Source organism: Macaca mulatta, chromosome 16 (assembly GCF_049350105.2).
Source record: "Macaca mulatta isolate MMU2019108-1 chromosome 16, T2T-MMU8v2.0, whole genome shotgun sequence".
In the NCBI taxonomy this organism is placed as follows: domain Eukaryota; kingdom Metazoa; phylum Chordata; class Mammalia; order Primates; family Cercopithecidae; genus Macaca; species Macaca mulatta.
The window spans coordinates 67,660,171-67,681,673 of record NC_133421.1 but is presented as its reverse complement, the minus strand read 5'-3'; the positions used below and the strand labels follow the sequence as shown (position 1 = coordinate 67,681,673).

Here is a 21,503-nt window from a genome sequence, read left to right as displayed (position 1 = left end):
GACAGGGGGTCTTTCCCTTTGTGACAGCCGAGGCGGAGAGGGAGGACGGCATAGGTCAGCATTTCTTCTACGCACTTATCAGAAGGATCAAAGACTTTAGTACTTTTACTAATTCTGCTACTGCTATCTTCTAAGAACTTAAAAGGAGGAGCCAGGTGTACAGGCGGAACGTGAAAGTGAACAAGGAGCGTGACCACTGAATGAAGCACAGCATCACAGGGAGACGGTCCAGCCTCCGGACGACTGAGGGCGGGCCTGGCTAATGTCAGGCCTCCCACAAGAGGTGCCGGAGCAGAGTGTTCTCCATCTCCCCTGGAGAAAGGGAGATTCCCTTTCCCGGTGTGCTAAGTAACGGGTGCCCTCCCGGGCACTGGCGTTACCGCTAGACCAAGGTCTGTTAAGTAAGGAGGGCCTTCCCAGGCACTGGCGTTACCGCTAGACCAAGGAGCCCTCGAGCGGCCCTTATCCGGGCGTGACCGAGGGCTCACACGCTTGTCTTCTGGTCACCTCTCACCGTGTCCCTCCAGCTGCTAACTCTCTATGGCCCGGTTTTCCCTAGGTTAAAACAACAGAACAGAGATTCTTACAGTAGTAGAACAAAGAGTAATGCTGCAAACTAATGACTAGTAATAGTCATATATAATCATATCTGTATCCTATTTCTGGTATAACTTTTCTTATTCTGATTATTTTCTTTATTATACTGTAACAGCTTGTGCCTTCAGTCTCTTGCCTCGGCCCCTGGGTGGCTTGCCGCCCACAAGGTAAGATATATTGCATTGAACTATAGTTTGTGTTGATTGCCGAAGGGTTTGGGGCCGGGGGGGGGCACCCTCTGAAATTCCGCCCTGGAGGAGTGGCCTCACCCTAACCCCGGCCGTGCCTAATGATAAGGCCCACCTCTGACGGCCTTCGGCCGTCGAGTGAAATAAATGTTGGAGGTAATGCGCCTAAAGCCCTCAGCCCTCAGCTCTCCGCCGAAGTTGGGTTAGGAAGGAGGAAGGGAGAGGTAAATGCTGACCCCGCAGGCGGCAGTCTGTGCCTCGGAGAGAAACTTTATCGCAACCTTGCCGGGGGCCTTGACGGCCATCCTCCCGCAAGAGCACCCCGGCAGTCACCCCTGCCCTCTGGTGTCCTGCCACCCCGAGCCCGACCTTCCCCCTTTACCCCCGCGCGGGGCCAGTAACCTCCTAACTGCGTCTTCTCTGTTTCGGGCTGTCGTGCTCATCACGTTTGCGTCCTTTCTTCGCTCCACAAACGTTTACTGAGCGCCTTCCACACGCCAGGCACCAGACTAGCGCCGGCAAACGGGGATAAGTACTGGGGAGGGGTCCCAGCCCTCAGTGATGGGATTTCAGAGGGGGAGATAAAGGATTGCCCAGAAGGGTGGTGAGTGGAATAGTTGATATAAACAACGGGGGTGCGACGAAATACATAGGAGGGCTGCTAGTCACGTATGGGGTGAGTGCCCAGGGCCCTTAATTAAGGGAGGCTTCCTGGACGGGTGACACCCAAGCGGAGTCCTGACAACCTGCGTCAGGAGTAGCCAGGCGAGGAGGAGGTGAAAGGAATCCACGTCCCGAGCAGAGAGGCAGCTTTCCCTGCACAGCACAGGACACGGTCCGTGCACAGAAGCCACAGGAGACGCAGGCACAGGGGCTGGGGAGAATCCTTGCCGGGCCCTCGCCATCCACGCGCCGCCTCCCTCTGCCGGGTGTCTGGTGTCAGCCTCCCGCCCGGCAGAGGAACTCCAGCCCCTGCTCCCGGAAGCCCCTCCAGGCCTTCGGCTTCCCTGACTCGGAATGGGCCCCTCGTCCGGCGGGTACGAGGCCGGTCTCCCCGCCCGCTGGTGACGAAGTAAAGGCCCGGCGCCGCCCGGGCTCCTGCCCTGGGACCTCGTCTTTCTCCAGGAAAAGGTGGACCGCTCTCCGCCGAGCGGTCTCTTCCACAGACCCCTCTCGCCTTCGCCCCCAGTCTCCTTCGGTTCTGTCTTGGCGCTGGCTGGGTAGAAACCAGGAAGTCGCCCCCAGCGGAGCCCCGGCTCCCCGAGGCAGAGGCGGCCCCGGGGGCGGAGTCAACCGCGGAGGCCGCGCCCTCCGTGAAAGGGCGGGGTATGCAAATTTGAAATGAAAGCCCGGGAACGCCGGATCCAAGCACGGGTGTAAGATTTCCCTTTTCAAAGGTGGAGAATAAGAAATGAGCCCGAGTGTGTAACGGCGTCCATAGTGGGGTGGACGAGACAGAGGGGATGGGGCAAGGAGCGCGGGTGGGGCTCTCACCGCGACTTGAATGTGGATGAGAGTGGGACGGTGACGGCGGGCGCGAAGGCGACGGCATCGCTTCTCGGCCTTTTGGCTAAGATCAAGTGTAGTATCTGTTCTTATCAGTTTAATATCTGATACGTCCTCTATCCGAGGACAATATATTGAATGGATTTTTGGAGCAGGGAGATGGAATAGGAGCTTGCTCCGTCCACTCCACGCATCAACCTGGTATTGCAGTACCTCCAGGAACGGTGCACCCCCTCCGGGGATACAACGCGTTTGCTAAAAGTAGAAGGGGCGAGAGAGAGAGAGCATGGGCGGGGCGGCTTGCACGCCAAGCGTGTGTGATACGCCGTCTTGCCGCTTCAACTGCTCGTTGGAGTACCGTGGGGTTTCTGACCTGCGGGCGGCAGACGGTAGGCCTTGCTCCCTGGCACGCTTCCATTTACGCTGTGACTGCAGCGCTTTGGGAAGGCTACGACCCCCCCGCAGCCGACTGACTACTCCTTTGGAGGACGTTAGATCTCAGCTTGGCAGTCGAGTGGTGGTGACCTTTTAAGGGAATGGGATCCACCCGGAATTGAACTCACTCCCTTCCTTCCTCTCTCTCTCTCTCTCTCTCTCTCTCTCTCTCTCTCTCTCTCTCTCTCTGTCTCTCTCTATGTCTCTCTCTCTGTCTCCCCCCCCTCCTTTTTGGTATCCCCCCTCCGCCCCCCCACAAGTTCTGGGGTACATGTGCAGGACGTGCACGTTTGGAACATAGGTGTACGTGTGCCACGGTGCTCTGCTGCACCTATCAACCAGTCATCTAGGTTTGAAGCCCTGCATGCGTTGGGTATTTGTTCGAATGCTCTCTCTCCCCTTGCACCCCACGCCCCGCCAGGGCCCGGTGTGTGATGTTCCCCTTCCTGTGTCCATGTGTTCTCACCGTTCAACTCCCACTTAGGAGTTTGGGTTTCGGTTCCTGTGTCAGTCTGCTGAGAATGAAGGACATGAACTCATCCTTTTTTATGGCTGCCTAGTAATTCCATGGTGTATACGTGCCACGTTTTCCTTATCCAGCCTATCGTTGATGGGCATTCGAGTTGGTTCCAAGTCTTTGCTACTGTAAATCAACATACGTGTCCATGTGTCCTTCTAGTAGGAAGTTCTTCCTCTTCGGCCCGCTGAGTAGCTGGCACTTGAAGGCAGGTGCCAACGCACCGGCGACACGCTTCCGTGTTTGCCCAGGAAAAACTGCGGTGCAGGTAATATAAGCCATGTATCGGGGCAGTCCAAGCATCGTGGCTCCGCCGTTCATGCTTGATGCATCTGTAGGCTCCGTTCTAGGTATGCACATCGTTTACGGGATCAGCCACCGGCAGTTGCCTTGCAACCGTGATGACAAATCTCTGCCGGCTCTTTTGGGTCTCATCCCTGTATCTATAAATTGCATCCCAACATAAAGATCGGAATGTTCCTTTTGCTGGCCCAATCTCTCACCCTTTCCAAACTCCAGAAATCTTGTCTGTCCTCCGCAAAACTCCCCCTGCTTCTTTCTCTGAAGGCGGTCTCCAGGCCGGGCACACTGGGAGGATCGCCGGAGCCCGGAAGGCCGCAGCGAGGTGAGGTGAGATCACACCATTGCACTGCAGCCCCGGCTGCAGAGCCGGAGCCCCGTCTCGAAACAAACAAACAAACACACACACAAAAAGAAAGAGCCCAGGCAACCTAGTGAAACCCTGTTCGGGCTGGGGCGTATCTGCACCCCAGCTATTCCAGAGGCTGAGGCAGGAGGATGGATGGAGGCTGGGAGGTGGGTGCTGCACTGAGCAGTGACTGCACCGCTGCACTCCAGCCTGGGTGACAGAGCCAGACCCCATCCCAAATCAATAAACATAAAAATAAAGGAACCAGTTTGTAGAAAGCGGGAGAGGGTCCCATTGAACTTCAAGCCTTCAGGCTACAGCTGCGGCTGGACAGGTTGGAGCAGCAGGCTGGAGCAGTGGCCATCTTGGCAGGGATCATTGACCCTGATCTATCATCGGGAGGAGGAAGAGCTGATCTCATGCAGGGAGGGCAGGTGGACTACGTGTGGACTCTGGTGATCTGTTTGGGTGCCAGGTGTTGCTCCCAGGGCCACCTGTAACTGTGAATGTGCGGGAACCCTGACTTGAGAAGGGCGTGGCCACGGCGAGCCTCGGCCCCTCAGGGATGAGAGTTTGGTTCACGGTACCCAGGGAAACCACCAGCATCGGCAGTGGTGATAGCTGAGGAGGAGGGGGGATTTGGAGGAGAGACACAGGATGAGTAGCAGGGGCAGCCCTGTGATCAACAACTGCTGCAAGAGGGGCTGTTTGTTCGACTCACTAGTCTTCTGCGGCTCTATGCAGTACTGAAGAGCAGAAGACAGAAGACACAAAGACCACAAAAATTAGCCGGGCGTGGTGCTGTGCGTCCATAATCCCAGCTACTCGGGAGGCTGAGACAGGAGAATCGCTTGAACCCGGGCGGCGGAAGTTTCAGCGAGCCTAGATCACGCCATTCCAGTCCAACCTGAGCATTCGAGCGAGACTCTTATCTCAGAAAATAAAGACAGAATTAAAGAGCCCGGTGCGGTGGCTTACATCTGTGATCCCAGCGCTTTGGGAGGCCCAGGCGGGCGGATCGCCTGAGGTCAGGAGCTCGAGACCAGCCTGGCCAACGTGGCGAAAGCCCCGGAAAAATACAAAAATCAGCCAGGCGTGGTGGCGTACGCCTGTAATCCCAGTTACCCGGGAGGCTGACGCAGGAGAATCGCTGGAACCCGGGAGGTAGAGGCTGGACTGAGCTGAGATCGTGCCACTGCACTCCAGCCTGAGTGACAGAGCAAGACTTTGTCTCAAGAAAACACAAAACAAAACAAAACAAAACAAAACAAAAACAAACAAACAGCAACAAAAAAGCCGGGCGCGGTGGCTCACGCCTGTAATCCCAACACTTTGGGAGGCGGCAGCTGGGCAGATCACCAGAGGTAGGGAGTTGGAGACCAGCCTGACCAACATGGAGAAAGCCCGTCTGTACTAAAAGTACAAACTTAGCCGGGCGTGGTGGCGCATGCCTGTAGTCCCAGCTACTCGGGAGGCTGAGGCAGGAGAATCGCTTGAACCCGGGAGGCGGAGGGTGCGGTGAGCCCAGATCGCGCCATTGGACTCCAGCCTGGGTAACAAGAGCGGAACCTCCGTCAGAAAAAAGAAAAAAAAAAAAGAAAAAAAAATGTGAGAGTTGTACTCATCCTGTCTTCAAAATCCCATGTGTATTTGACACTTTACAGCACAGCTCCATTAGAACTGACCACATTTCCAGGGCTCCCTAGATACCTGTGGCTAGCGGCTGCCATAGTGCACTGCGCTGGGCAGTAGAATGGGGGATGACAAGACAGGGCGGCGGAGATTGGGATGGCGTGAAATGAGGGAAACACTCGCCGGTGGGAGAAAGCAGAATAGTAAGGGGGCACCGAAAGATTCAGTAGTCCACGTGAATATCTTGATTATCTTATAATCGAGATAATGTGGGGTCCAGCTCTACCGGGTCTGTGGGTTTTCTCTTCGTGTGCGGAGACGAGAGATCGTAGAAATAAAGACGCAAGACAAAGAGATAGGAAGAAAGACAGCTGGGCCCGGGAGACCACTGCCACCAAAGCGCGGAGACCGTAGTGGCCCCCAGTGCCTGGACGGCGCTGCTATTTATTGTATTCAAGGCAAGGGGGCAGGGTAAGGAGTGTGAGTCATCTCAGATGATTGATTGATAGGTCACGCGAGTCACGTGTCCACGGGACAGGGGGGCCTTTCCCTTTGTGGTAGCCGAGGTGGAGAGGGAGGACAGCAAACGTCAGCATTTCTTCTATGCACTTATCAGAAAGATCAAAGACTTTAGTCCTTTTACTAATTCTGCCACTGCTCTCTTCTAAGAACTCAAAAGGAGGAGCCAGGTGTACAGGCGGAACGTGAAAGTGAACACGGAGCGTGACCGCTGAAGCACAGCATCACAGGGAGACGTTTAAGCCTCCGGACGACTGCGGGCACGCCTGGCTAATGTCAGGCCCTCCCACAAGAGGTGGTGGAGCAGAGTGTTCTCTAACTCCCCTGGAGAAACGGAGATTCCCTTTCCCGGTGTGCTAAGTAACGGGTGCCTTCCCAGGCACTGGCGCTACCGCTACACCAAGGAGCCCTCAAGCGGCTTTTATCTGGGCGTGACCGAGGGCTCACACTCTTGTCTTCTGGTCACCTCTCACTGTGTCCCTTCCGCTCCTAACTCTGTATGGCCTGGTTTTTCCTAGGTTATAATAAGAGAACGGAGATTATTGTAATCACAGAACAGAGAGTCATACTACAAACTAATGATTAACACTGTTCACATATAATCATATCTGTATCCTATTTCTAGTATCACTTTTCTTATTCTAATTATTTTCTTTATTATACTGGAACAGCTTGTGGCTTCAGCCTCTTGCCTCGGCACCTGGCTGTCTTACCGCCCCCATCGCCCCCCTTTTTATTGACCAGGATCGTCACTGCCATCATTGCTTGTCGTTGACTTCAGACTTGTCCTCGGACCCCTCGGAGACATCTGCAGACTAAAAGCAGCCAACATAAACGTACCGACGTTAATAATGCCAAAGACAACAGTGGTCTTCTGAGGGGTTTGATCCATTTAAAGGGATTTGGATCAGATAACCCTTTGGTTATTCCTTCAAAGATGTCTGATCCAGGAATGGTAGTTAAGTGAGCCTGCGAGTCCTCAAAAATTTGTTCTTTAAGTTTTGAGATACCTAACGTTAGGTTATCATCCCAGGCTTTTAAATTTAAGTCTCATGACTCTTTCCAGCTATGCTGATCTTTATTATCAGCATAAGGCCTTATGTAATAATCAGAAGTATTCCAATCACATTGTAATTGCATACGGTGTTCCAAATTCATAACTCTATCTCCCAGCCATATCATACTCTGGCGGAGATCATTAATTTGATTAGCCAATTTTTGATCAGCCTGAGCCTGAGAATTCCGGAGTCTAGTGGAGTTTTTCTGCCATGCTTCCACATATTGAGCGGTCTGGACAGAATTGTGGATAGCAAGTCCAGCGGCCGCTGCTGTGGCAGTAACCGCAATTAATCCCGCAATGACTGCAGTAAGAGTAAAGAGGAACCTCTTAGTTGTCTGAAGGGTACGTCTAAGAACTTCATTGACTATGTGAATAGAGGGAGAAGACTCCCATGGACGGTGTAAGGAAACTGGTATCCATACGCCCTCCCTAGCCCTCACCAGGAGAATACTTGTTCTGGGATCAAAAGGGGCATCAATACATGTGATGAGTTTGCAGTCATCACATTCTATAGTTTGTCTATTGGGAGTGACATTTATAATTCCAACTAACAGCATATAAGGGGGTTATCCCTTGTAGGCTCCTGATAGGTATTACCTGTTCTGACATTACAGTGACTTTAAACATGGGTGTTTTGGTATTGGTGGGAGAGATTTGGTAGGTAGCGTCCCATAGTCTGATTCCGGTCGTGGCCGCAGCTAATTTCCGTAATCGAGGATGTTCTGGGGCAACAATAGGATGAATCGTTTTTGGTCTAGGAGGAACGATTCCTGAGTCCATCCATTTGAATGGGTAAGGAGACACCCATTCCCTCAACCTGCAGGACTGCCATCCGTCTCGTACGCGATGTATCAAATAATTGAACTCAGAGCATTGGGTATTTTGGCCGGAGTAGTTCCGCCAATAATACCCTCTTGGAGCCCAGTCAATAACAGCTCCTGTAACTAGGCTCCGTAACACTACGTACGGCTTTTGGAGCATTACAGTCATTCCATATGATTGAGTTCCCTAAACAAGTTCCCTCGGTAGGTTCTCTTGAACAGTCTGGCAGTCCTTTTGTTGTATTATTTTTGGTGGTGACGGGAACTCTCCATTCCTCATGAGGATTAAGTTCAACAGCCATGATCTGAAAAGAATTACTACTGAACACATGATGTACTTCATAAGAATCATTACTAGAGGATGGTACGGTCCACATCCAATTTTGATTAGAGAAAGCCAAGCAGCCAGGTGACATTGCTATGCACAATGGCGGGAATTTATATCCAGTTGACAAATTAAACTGCATACCCTTTTCCTCTGGTTGAGCGGGAAACCTGTCATCGTTAGGGACTGGTATAAGTGCGCTATTACTAGTATACAGGCAGCATTTGCGAAGCTGTTGAATGACCTCATCATTTAGTATAGTTTGATTTGTAGTTGCAGGCCATTGTCCCCTTCCCAATAACTGGTCAGCTGCAACATTAACAGGAGGATTAGAGCCTTGATTAAGCTGAACTCGATCCTGGACAGCATCGACCCACCAAGTCCCGAATTGTAAATATTGGGATTTAGATAATACCGATTTTGCTAGAATTTACCAATCATAAGGCACCAAAGTGCTGTTTATCTTCTGCGAGGGCTTTTAATGTGGACCGGACAAAAGGGGAGTTGGTGCCGTATTGCTTCACTGATTCTTTGAAATCTTTGAGGAATTTAGAAGAAAAACTTTCCCAAGAAGCAGGGCGTAGCTGGACCTGGCCTGGATGAAGAGGATCTGGTTGGACTACTGCCCGGACTGCAGGTATACCTGGAACTGGCTGCGCCGCAGGCAGTTGTGGAGCCTGGTGATTTGCCTGAGGAGCCTGACTGTCAGGCTGCGGAGCTTGAGGAGCCTGAGGAGCCGCGGGCTCAGCCACCTGCTGGGCAGGATCAGCGGGCTGTGGCTGATCCTGTGCCTCAGGGACGGGGGCGGCAGGCATCGGAGGTTGTAAAATTACAGGAAATTGCCAGGCTTCGGGATCCCCGTATTCCCTTGCCTGAGAGATGGCCCTCATAAGAGGAGTATCATTTTAAGGAATGTATGTGATTTGTTGCTCGTGAGCGGCCATGGTGGTGGCGGCAACCGCAGTGGTGACCGGACCAGAAGCAGAAAAGAAATGAGGGTTTTGAATAGAGGAAGAATTGAGAACCTGTAAGCCAGGTGGAGGCGCGAGTACCTGCTGAGCAGGTCTTTCAGGGGCCTGAAGACCAGGCTGCCGGCGGTAACTGCAGGACAGGCTTCAAGCGAGCCTGATACTCCGAAGGAGAAGCAGAAGTGAGAGATGGATAACCGGGTTGAGTAGGGATAGGGTTGAGGGCCTCGTTACCGGGCCGAACGGGCGGAAGGTGGAGAGGCCTGCGGCAGGTGGAGAGGCCTGCGGCAGGGCTGAACAGAGACAGTGTTGAGAGCCTCACTGGCGGGCTGAACAGGCGGAAGGCGGAGGGCCCTGCGGCAGGGCTGAACAGAGACAGTGTTGAGAGCCTCACTGGCGGGCTGAACAGGCGGAAGGCGGAGGGCCCTGCGGCAGGGCTGAACAGAGACAGTGTTGAGAGCCTCATTCGCGGGCTGAGAATTGAGAGCCTCCGTACCAGGCTGCATAGAAACGTAGTTTAGAGCCTCTTTTTCAGGCTGTATAGCCTCATTTCCGGGCTGTGTAGATGGAAGGTGGGGGGCCCTGTAGCAGGGCTGAGGAAAGATAGGAGGGTCCGGCCACGACGACGGCTGTGGATAGTATATTTCGGTTGGATTCTGCTGGTTGGCGGCGAGGACATCATTTGAAAGTTCATCGTAAAGTGATGATGGGGGCACGGCAGGCTCTGGTGTGGGCGGCGGGGCCCAAGGAATGTCAGAATGGAGGTCCGTCTGTAGAATCACGGCCTCAATCTGTGCAGTATCCTCAGGGGAAAGAGAACTGAGAATTTCCTCAACCTCCTCAGAGGAGAGGAAAGAGGGATCAGCCTCCACGTTGTCCACGCGAGTCTGCAAGGAGTCTAGGACAGAGCGAACCGAAGCCCAGACTGGCCAAATAGTGGGCGGAATAACGTGTCCCCCTTTATGAGCAATTTTAAATTGTCGGCCAATTTCATCCCAATGTTTGAGTTCTAAAGTTCCCTCAGTAGCAAACCAAGGGTAAAGGAGATCTACGACCTCGAACTGGTTTAATTCACTTATTAGTAGAAACTTTTACACCTCCGTCTTTAAGCAGAGTCTTTATAACATTTAAATAAGCCGAGTACTTGGTACCGGCCTGTCCCATGGTGTCCCCGGGATACTCTGAGTGCCCAAGCTTACCGCCCAGCCTATTGACCGCAAGCCTCAGGAATCTGTCGTCGGTAGTCCTCCGCTGAGTTCCGCGCTCAAAGTGCACCTTCACACAGCGAGAGAGAGATCCTCGTTGGGTGCCAGATGTAGGGTCCAGCCCTACGGGGCCTGTGGGTTTTCTCTTCGTGTGCGGAGGCGAGAGATCGTAGAAATAAAGACACAAGACACAGAGACAGGATGAAAGACAGCTGGGCCCGGGGGACCACTGCCACCAAGCGCGGAGACCGGTAGTGGCCCCGAATGCCTGGACGGGCTGCTCTTTATTGTATTCGAGGCAAGGGGGCAGGGTAAGGGGTGTGAGTCATCTCAAATGATTGAGAGGTCACGCGAGTCACGTGTCCACTGGACAGGGGGTCTTTCCCTTTGTGACAGCCGAGGCGGAGAGGGAGGACGGCATAGGTCAGCATTTCTTCTACGCACTTATCAGAAGGATCAAAGACTTTAGTACTTTTACTAATTCTGCTACTGCTATCTTCTAAGAACTTAAAAGGAGGAGCCAGGTGTACAGGCGGAACGTGAAAGTGAACAAGGAGCGTGACCACTGAATGAAGCACAGCATCACAGGGAGACGGTCCAGCCTCCGGACGACTGAGGGCGGGCCTGGCTAATGTCAGGCCTCCCACAAGAGGTGCCGGAGCAGAGTGTTCTCCATCTCCCCTGGAGAAAGGGAGATTCCCTTTCCCGGTGTGCTAAGTAACGGGTGCCCTCCCGGGCACTGGCGTTACCGCTAGACCAAGGTCTGTTAAGTAAGGAGGGCCTTCCCAGGCACTGGCGTTACCGCTAGACCAAGGAGCCCTCGAGCGGCCCTTATCCGGGCGTGACCGAGGGCTCACACGCTTGTCTTCTGGTCACCTCTCACCGTGTCCCTCCAGCTGCTAACTCTCTATGGCCCGGTTTTCCCTAGGTTAAAACAACAGAACAGAGATTCTTACAGTAGTAGAACAAAGAGTAATGCTGCAAACTAATGACTAGTAATAGTCATATATAATCATATCTGTATCCTATTTCTGGTATAACTTTTCTTATTCTGATTATTTTCTTTATTATACTGTAACAGCTTGTGCCTTCAGTCTCTTGCCTCGGCCCCTGGGTGGCTTGCCGCCCACAAGGTAAGATATATTGCATTGAACTATAGTTTGTGTTGATTGCCGAAGGGTTTGGGGCGGGGGGGGGGGGCACCCCCTGAAATTCCGCCCTGGAGGAGTGGCCTCACCCTAACCCCGGCCGTGCCTAATGATAAGGCCCACCTCTGACGGCCTTCGGCCGTCGAGTGAAATAAATGTTGGAGGTAATGCGCCTAAAGCCCTCAGCCCTCAGCTCTCCGCCGAAGTTGGGTTAGGAAGGAGGAAGGGAGAGGTAAATGCTGACCCCGCAGGCGGCAGTCTGTGCCTCGGAGAGAAACTTTATCGCAACCTTGCCGGGGGCCTTGACGGCCATCCTCCCGCAAGAGCACCCCGGCAGTCACCCCTGCCCTCTGGTGTCCTGCCACCCCGAGCCCGACCTTCCCCCTTTACCCCCGCGCGGGGCCAGTAACCTCCTAACTGCGTCTTCTCTGTTTCGGGCTGTCGTGCTCATCACGTTTGCGTCGTTTCTTCGCTCCACAAACGTTTACTGAGCGCCTTCCACACGCCAGGCACCAGACTAGCGCCGGCAAACGGGGATAAGTACTGGGGAGGGGTCCCAGCCCTCAGTGATGGGATTTCAGAGGGGGAGATAAAGGATTGCCCAGAAGGGTGGTGAGTGGAATAGTTGATATAAACAACGGGGGTGCGACGAAATACATAGGAGGGCTGCTAGTCACGTATGGGGTGAGTGCCCAGGGCCCTTAATTAAGGGAGGCTTCCTGGACGGGTGACACCCAAGCGGAGTCCTGACAACCTGCGTCAGGAGTAGCCAGGCGAGGAGGAGGTGAAAGGAATCCACGTCCCGAGCAGAGAGGCAGCTTTCCCTGCACAGCACAGGCCACGGTCCGTGCACAGAAGCCACAGGAGACGCAGGCACAGGGGCTGGGGAGAATCCTTGCCGGGCCCTCGCCATCCACGCGCCGCCTCCCTCTGCCGGGTGTCTGGTGTCAGCCTCCCGCCCGGCAGAGGAACTCCAGCCCCTGCTCCCGGAAGCACCTCCAGGCCTTCGGCTTCCCCGACTCCCTGAATGGGCCCCACGTCCGGCGGGTACGAGGCCGGTCTCCCCGCCCGCTGGTGACGAAGTAAAGGCCCGGCGCCGCCCGGGCTCCTGCCCTGGGACCTCGTCTTTCTCCAGGAAAACGTGGACGGCTCTCCGCCGAGCGGTCTCTTCCACAGTCCCCTCTCGCCTTCGCCCCCAGTCTCCTTCGGTTCTGTCTTCGCGCCGGCGGGATACAAACCAGGAAGTCGCCCCCAGCGGAGCCCCGGCTCCCCCACGCAGAGGCGGCCCCCGGGGCGGAGTCAACCTCGGAGGCCGCGCCCTCCCTGAAAGGGCGGGGCATGTAAATTCGAAATGAAAGCCCGGGAACGCCGGATCCAAGCACCGGTGTGAGGTCATACCTTACACCCGTGCTTGGAGGTCGTAACTACAAAGGTCTTTCCTGAAGGGGAGTGTAAATTCCTTCTGTGTCTAACAGTGCTTATCACCCCTTGGCTATAGTTGAGGACAATAGCTCGATAGCTCCGTGGAGTGAATCATCCTGAGGTCCTAGCCCCACCCTACAGCCATTAAATTAGAATCTTTGGGACAGGGCCTAAGGCTGTTGTACTTCACAGCTTCCGGGGTATTTCCCTGGGACCAAAAGCACCTCTTAGAAATGTCCAGTGAAGACAGTAGTGAGCTTGGTCTGGAACAACGAATTGTCCCCGGAAGTGAAAGTGTTCAACAGGAGGCACTCAGTAACCAGTGTGTGTAAATGAGAGAGTAGCAAATCCCTTGGTTTTGTCACTGACAAGAGGCCACCCAGCCCAGTGAGGAGGCTTTTCCACCCAAATTGGAATATGTGCACAGCAAGTCCGACAGCTTCTGTGCTGTTCCCACTCTGCAGAACTAGATGGACCCCACCGCCACTACTGACCGAAAATTTATTTTGGAAATCGAGACTGGTGACACCACACAGGCACCGAGAAGGCGTGAAAGGTTTATAACTCACAAAATGAGGTGTTCTGGGAGATCAGAGTGGCTCCCAGGCAGGTCGGAAAACGACTTGAGAGCGAGGAGACTGGGTTGGTGTTTTGATGGGGGTTTGGGAAGGGGCAGGATGGAGGGCTCTGGGAGCGGGGGCTGGTGCTGCCTGCTGGGTGCCAGTGGGGGGAGCACCCGAGTTTTGTCGTCAGCTTGTTATCTCCACTCATAGAATGGGAGCCTCTTGTCATCTCCACTCAGATTGTCGGGACCTATTAATACACTTGGCTCTAAGAGGAGGAGGGCTGTGAAGGAACGCTAATGCCTACAGCGCCTTGGTCATTTAGGCTGAGGTTAAGTGCGGGACTTGCACTGTCAGTTACCGTTATTTCGCATTACATCAGCAAAGGAGATCTCTAAACGCTGTCTGCTGACAAGGTGGAATGGGAGGTTCTTTCGTTACCTCCACGCGTTTGCATTGGATCGTCGGGGCCTGTTAGCACACTTGTGTGTATATAAGTCAGCAGCGTGTACTTTGGAGAGTGTGGCTGCTTTAGATTTCACTTGGTTTAGTCACATGCGGTGTGACGATCATTGGATTAAAGGTTACCGCACCTACATCAGTATCCGTGTTCTGACTGGTCTCTGCTATTACTTGGCACACTCAGATGCGATATTCGGATCGTTATGTTTAAGTTTAGCGCCCCTACTTTACGAAGCGGGACGGTTTTTTTCATTTACGTGTCTCTATCCGAGGCAGTATAAACATCTTTCCATTCGAGTTTACCGCATGTGTTTCACCATCCAGAGTCGGACTGCTTTTCGATTTACGTGGCTTTGTGGGATGCGGTATGAAGATCGTTGCATTCAAGTTTGCTTTAAAGATAGTAATATGGGACTGGGTGCCGTGCCTCAGGCTTGTAATCCCAGCACTTTGGGAGGCCGAGGTGGGTAGATCACCTGAGGTCAGGAGTTGGAGACCAGCCTGGCCAAGATGTTGAAACCCTGTCTCTACTAAAAACAAACAAACAAAAACAAAAACAAAAACAAAAATTAGCCAGGCGTGGTGGCGCGCTCCTGTAATCCCAGCTACTCGGGAGACTGAGGCAGGAGAATTACTTGAACCCGGCAGGCGGAAGTTGTGATGAGCCGAGATCGCTCCATTGCACTCCAGCCTGGGCCAACAAGAGCAAAAACTCTTTTCGTGTGTATTTCCTGTTTCTTTAACTCTTCCAGGGGCCCCTTTCCCAAGGCTCCGCCCAGCCCTGGAACCAGTCAGAGCATGTGCTCCCCGGGGGGCTGCACCCTGGCCTCTTCGAAAACTTGCCGGACCAGACAGTTGAGAAAGGGCTAGAGGGACGAGACCTGAGTACCTGTCTCCATGTGTGCAGCTATAGAAAATATGCAATTACGTGTCTGTAACACATAATAAAGCAAGTACAGCAAGATGACTTTAGGTGATGGGCATACGGGTGTTCACCAAACAATTCTCTCAACGTATGTGTGAATAAAAGTTTAAAGAAATGTCGGATGCCGGCTAGGTGAGGACGAGAGGGGGAGGAGGAGGGAGAGGGAGGTGAAGGGAAGAAGGAGGGAGGGAGAGGGGAGGGGAGGAGGGAGGGGGAGGAAAGAATAGCCCCATAGAGTTCTTCGTGTCTTTTTCGTTCTGGGTTTTTCCTCCTGAAGGGCAATGAAGCCGAAGGAGCGTTCCCAAGATCCCAGTGATTTACAGGCTCTTTTCTGTTCAGCAGTTGGCAGGCAGGGCACGGCGCGTCTGGGGCGGGGCATGCAAATTTTAAATGGCTGTTTCTCTCGGGAGTTATGGGAGCAAAAAAGGAAAGTGAATGTCCTCGGAAATAGTAACAATATTACTTAGGCAAGTTTTAAAATTTGGATAAAGATACACAGTTTCAACGTAGGAGAGAGAGTTATTGAGGGTGATATCTGTCACCCTGAGCTGAGGATGTGTGGAGAAGGAGTGCAGTGGACGATAGGTTCACTTGTACCGAACCTGCTCTGACGCCATTTACACTGTAAGGTTCCCAACGCCCTTTACGCCATAAACGCCATCATTCCCCCCAACGCCTTCTGCGCCATAAACGCCATAAGGCTCTCGTCGGCAGTCTTCGATCCTGTTTCACGCCGTTTGTGCCGTAAGGCTCACAACGCTGCGTACGCCATAGGCTCGCATGGACGGTCCCAGAGCCTGCTTTATGCCATTTACGCTCTAAGGCTCCCAACGCCCTTTACGCCATAACCGCCATCATCCTCCCCCAACGCCTTCTGCGCCATAAACGCCGTAAGGCTCTCGTCGACAGTCTTCGAGCCTGTTTCACGCCGTTTGTGCCGTAAGGCTCACAACGCCGCGTACGCCATAGGCTCGCATCGACGGTCCCAGAGCCTGCTTTATGCCATTTACGCTCTGAGGCTCCCAACGCCCTTTACGCCATAAACGCCATCATCCCCCCAACGCCTCCTGCGCCATAAACGCCGTAAGGCTCACGTCGACAGTCTTCGTGCCTGTTTTACGCCGTTTGTGCCGTAAGGCTCACAACGCCGCGTAGGCCATAGGCTCGCATCGACAGTCCCAGAGCCTGCTTTACGCCATTTACGCTCTACGGCTCCCAACGCCCTTTACGCCATAAAGGCCATCATCCTCCCAACGCCCTCTAGGTGATAAACGCCGTAAGGCTCGGGTCGACAGTCTTCGAGCCTGTTTTACGCCATTTACGCCGTAAGGCTCCCATCAACAGTCTTCGAGCCTGTTTTACACCGTTTGTGCCGTAAGGCTCACAACGCCGTTTACGCCATAAGGCTCGCATCGACAGTCCCAACGCCGTTTACGCCATAAGGCTCGCATCGACAGTCCCAGAGCCTGCTTTACGCCATTTACGCTATTAAGGCTCACATCGACAGTCTCCGAACCTGCTTCACGCCGTTTACGCCATAAGGCTCACAACGCCGCCTCTGTTTTTACATTGGCCGCCTGTGCTTTGGAGAGCTTAGTTGCTTTCGGTTTCACTTGGTTGCGGCGTGACGATCATTGAGCTAAAGATTACTGCACTCACATCGGTCTCCATCATTCTCCGTAATCTGACTGCTCTTTGCTATTACTTGGTTTACTCACATACAGTATGCAGATTGTTCCATTTAAGTTCAGCGCCCGTACTTCACTATCCCGAGTGGGACTGCTTTTTCATTTACGTGTCTCCATCCAAGGCAGTCTAAACATTTTTCTATTCAAGTTTGCCGCATGTGTTTCACTATCCAGAGCCGGACTGCTTTTCGATTTACGTGGCTTTGTGGGATGCGGTAGGAAGATGGTTGCATTCAAGTTTGCCGCCTCCACTTAACTGTGCAGAATCTGACTGCAGTCAGATCTGTATGACAGATGTTGCACTCGTTTTCTGCGGGTACGTCACTATCCAGTCTACTTTTTCCATCAACGTGGCTGAGTCATATGTAGTATGACTGTCAGAGGCGTTGGAACCCGAAGCGACCCCATTTTGAGTGAGGGCTAGAAAAATGAGGCCGGGATTTACGGGCGTGCATTCTCTGAAGGATATTCCTAGCTGTCAGATGTTTACGGTTAAGGGAACAAATTAATGTTTACTAAGGAGACCCGAGTGTCCAGATAGCTGGATATCTGGAGAACAAAGGCGTTCCTAATTTTGCTTTAAAGATAGTAATAGGGATTCTTGCACAATATAATAATTAAAATTAATCCTTTATCACAAACCCTTGTAGCAGAGCACCTCTCCCCATGTGTACACGCATTGTACCTAGGGTGGATACGTTCCGTCTCTTAGTTTCGGGAACGTCCTACTCTGTCTTTGGAGTAGCTGTTCTTTCACTTTACTTTCTTAATAAACTTGCTTTTATTTTGCACCGCGGACTTGCCCTGAATTATTTCTTGCGCGAGATCCAAGAACCCTCTCTTGGGGTCTGGATCGGGGCCCTTTTCCTGTGACATATTTCTGGCGACCACAGATGGGACTGTAGTGCTTTGGGTAAGTGTTGGGGCCCTATAACATATTTCTGGCGAACGACGGAAGGGAGGATACTGAAGAAACTCACCCAACCCAAAGGAAGTAGATTGCAGCACTGATTGGACGACTTTGGGTAAGGGGTGGAGTGCCCGGGTAAAGAATGGGATTGGGTTAGAGACCCAACTTAGTGGAGTTAGAGTCTTTCCTAAAAGAGAGTGGGTTAGAGGCCCCTCTTAATAAAAGGCAAGGATGCTTGACCTCGGGTTGGAGGCCCAACCTAGGAGGGTTAGAGTCCCTTCTAAGATTTAGGGGGTTAGAGGCCCCTCAGTGAAGTCCCTCTCGGCTAAAAAATAGGTTTCACACCGCAAGCTATGCTCTTGGCATTAATCTGCCTCGTCCTCCTTGTCTTGGTTGCTGTCTCCCTTTCACTGTCATTTGCAGGAGACTTCATTTAACTGGTCTTAGGGATTTTACCTTATTCTTCTCCTGTGTCCTTCCCGATTTCTCTCCGTTTGCTTGTGAAACACTGAGAACAACAAGCATTGGAGGATCCGTCTCTAAAATTGCTGATTGAGATTTGGTATTTAACAACTATGAGCAATAAGATTAGATAGATATGGTTCTGTTTTGTTGCTGCTATGCTAAGTGTGATTGAGAAGCATTACGATGGAAATCAGGGGACTTTTCTCCTTGCTGTTTTGTTTCATTTTGCACACTAAAAAAGCTCCTTCATGGCCAAGTGCGGGGTCTCACGCCTGTAATCCCAGCACTTTGGGAGGCTGAGGTGGGCCAATCACCTGAAGTCAGGAGTTCAAGACCGTCCTGTCTAACACGGTGAAACCCCGTCTCTACTAGAAATACAAACACTACTCGGGTGTGGTGGTACACGTCTGTAATCCCGGCTTCTTGGGAGGCCGAGGCAGGAGAATCGCTTGAACCTGGGAGGCGGAGTTTGCAGTGAGCCGAGATTGCACCACTGCACTCCAGCAGCCTTAACAACAGAGCGAGACTGTCTCAAAACAAAAACAAAAAAACTTTCCTTTCCTGGGTTCGGGCAAACCGGCTTCGCTTTGCTTTTCCAATCCATACTGCTGCTATTGCTTGCTCTGGTTGTTCTTATCTAAATCCTCTTCATTTATTTTGCCTTATTTGACATTTTTGTCGAAGTCCATGTTGTGGTTTATCTAAGATTCATGGCTCAGCTCACTTATGTTATTTGGATAATGTGAATCATGTTTGATGAGAGGAAAAGAAGAAAAAGATCTAGACATACTAGGTGATCCTTTAATGCAAGCCCCGCCGTGGTTCAGCGGGCATTTTTGGGTGGAGCAGAACCTCCTTCTGTCAGTTCCGAAGGTTCAGATGTATCAGTTCTTTCTCCCTCTAGTCCACCTGAAAGTTTCTGAGAACCCTTCGTCCCTTCTCCTTACCCAGCTAGTCCCACTCTATACCTACCACTCCCCACGGAACTCAACCCAGCGAGTACTACTCATAGTGGGGCCTCCTATCATCCTATCAACCTCCAAGGGGAAATCTTTGTCCACTTAGAGAAGTGGCAAACTGGGAAGAGGGCACTGTGAGAGTACATGTTCCCTTTTGTACGTCTGATTTGCCTCTATATGTAGAGAAGGTTGGTAATTTCTCTGAAGATCCAGGACAATTTATAGATAGGTTTGAGAAATCAACTCTGACCTATAGTTTAACTTGGTAGGATCCGCATGTTTTGTTGTCTCTGTGTTGTACAGTGGAAGAGAAACAATGCATTTTGGGGACAGCTAGGACCCATGCAGATGAGGTATTGGCTCGCGACCCGAACCATATGATATATCAGGCAGGAAGTATAGCAGTTCTAGATCAAGATGCAGAGTGGAACTATCAAAGGGGCAGTGAGGACTTGGGGAGGAGAGATCATATGGTCACTTGTTTGTTGGAAGGGATGAAGAAATGTATGAAAAAGCCTATTAACTATGAACAGGTTAAGGAAGATTCTCAGGATAAAGATGAGAATCCAGCTTTATTTCGAGGGCATTTAGTTGAAGGAATTAGGAAGTATATCACTGATCCTGCCTCAAAGAAAGGACAAACCCTTTTGGGAGGATATTGTATAACCCAGTCTGCCCCTGATATCCACAGGAAACTACAAAAAGCAGCTGTGGGAGCCGGTGTGGTGGCTGAAGCCTGTAATCACAGCACTTTGGGAGGCTGAGGCGGTGGATCACTTGAGGTCAGGAGTTCAAGACCAGCCTGGCCAACATGGCGAAACCCCGTCTCTATTAAAAATACAAAAATTAGCCGGGCGTGGTGACAAGTGCCTGTAATCCCAGCTACTTGGGAGGCTGAGGCAGGAGAATTGCTTGAACCCATGAGGTGGAGGTTACGGTGAGCCCAGATTGCGCCATTGTACTCCAGCCTGGGAGACAGAGCAAGACTCTGTCTCAAAAAAAAAAAAAAAAAAAGGAAAAAAGAAAAAAAAAAAAACCCACTATGTGGCTATGTGTCCCTAGACTCCTATGAAACAGCTTTTGGATATGGCATCTTTAGCTTTTAATAACAGGGGCAAAGCAGAGACTCTCCTTTGCAGCACTATAGAAAGGATATTACCTCTATTTGACAGATGAGAAGTGATTTTCCCTAGTGCACACATAAGGCTTTCCTTCCTCTAGGCCTGGCATTTCCACAAGAAGCTTCCCAACTACCCAAATCAGAGAGGTGTCATCCTTATGCCCACGCTACAATTGCAAACCATGAGACTGCATATGGTTAACAGGTGGCTTGGGTTCAAATGCTGACCTTGCTTCCTTTTAGGCAAGTTGCTTAGCCTCTCTGAGTGTCACTCTACACAGTGCTGTTCCCTAGAAATATGTACCTCACATGTAACTTTAAATGTTGCAGTAGCCGTATTTTTGAAATAAAATAAGAACAAACAAGGAAATTAAGTCTAATTTCATTTAACTCAGCATATACAAAATATCACTTCGACAGGTAACGAACAGCTTTGGAAGGCCGGGGCAGGAGTATCACTTGAGGCCAAGAGTTCCAGGCAAAACTAGGCAACATAGGAAGACCGTGTCTCCATAAGAATTAAAAAACGGGTCAGGCGCAGTGGCTCATGACCGTAATCCCAGCACTTTGGGAGGCCCAGGCAGGAGGTCAGGAGTTAGAGACCAGCCTGGCCAACATGGTGAAACCACATCTCTACTATAAATAGAAAAAATTAGCCATGCATGGTGGCACGTGCCTGTAATCCCAGCTACTCGGGAGGCTGAGGCAGCAGAATTGTTTGAACCCGGGAGGCAGAGGTTGCAGTGAGCCGAGATCACACCACTACATGCCAGCCTACGTGACACAGCAAGACTCTGTCTCACAAAAAAATAAATAAATAGAACACTTGGTTCGGGAACAGTGGCTCAGGACTGTAATCCCAGCATGTTGGCAGGCCGAGGCAGGTGGATCACTTGAGGTCAGGAGTTCAAGACCAGCCTAACCAACAAGATGAAAGCCAACCTGTATTAAAAATACATGAATTAACTGGGTCTGGTGACCCGCACCTATAATCCTAGCTACTCGAGAGGTTGTGGCAAGAGAATCGCTTGAAACTGGGAGGCGGAGGTTGAAATGAGCCCAGATCGCCCCATTGTACTTCAGACTGGGCAACAAGAGTGAAATTCCGTCTCAAAAAAAAAAAAAAAAAAGCTCACGCCTGTAATCCCAGCACTTTGGGAGGCCGAGGCGGGCGGATCACAAGGTCAGGAGATCGAGACCATCCTGGCTAACACAGTGAAACACCGTCTCTACTAAAAATAAAAAAAATTAGCTGGGCGTGGTGGCGGGCGCCTGTTGTGCCAGCTACTCGGGAGGCTGAGGCAGGAGAATGGCGTGGGCCCAGGAGGCGGAGCTTGCAGTGAGCCAAGATCGCGCCACTGCACTGCAGCCTGGGCGACAGAGCGAGACTCTGTCTCAAAAAACAAAAAGCAAAAAAAT

At 51.9% G+C, this 21,503-nt stretch overlaps 2 long non-coding RNA genes and 1 other non-coding gene across 3 annotated transcripts; 2 read left to right on the top strand and 1 right to left on the bottom strand.

Moving 5' to 3' along the window:
• Positions 1–2,335: 2,335 nt before the first annotated feature.
• On the top strand, positions 2,336–2,526 carry LOC144336116 (U2 spliceosomal RNA). The gene has a single exon (XR_013407567.1). It is a non-coding gene; the product is annotated as a U2 spliceosomal RNA (small nuclear RNA).
• Positions 2,527–5,879: 3,353 nt separating this feature from the next.
• Positions 5,880–12,823, top strand: LOC144335743 (uncharacterized). Its single transcript, XR_013406873.1, has 2 exons — positions 5,880–5,937; positions 10,678–12,823. It is a non-coding gene; the product is annotated as an uncharacterized LOC144335743 (long non-coding RNA).
• Positions 10,620–12,811, bottom strand: LOC144335739 (uncharacterized). Its single transcript, XR_013406869.1, has 2 exons — positions 11,981–12,811; positions 10,620–11,346 (listed from the first exon to the last, which is right to left on the bottom strand). It is a non-coding gene; the product is annotated as an uncharacterized LOC144335739 (long non-coding RNA).
• Positions 12,824–21,503: the final 8,680 nt, after the last annotated feature.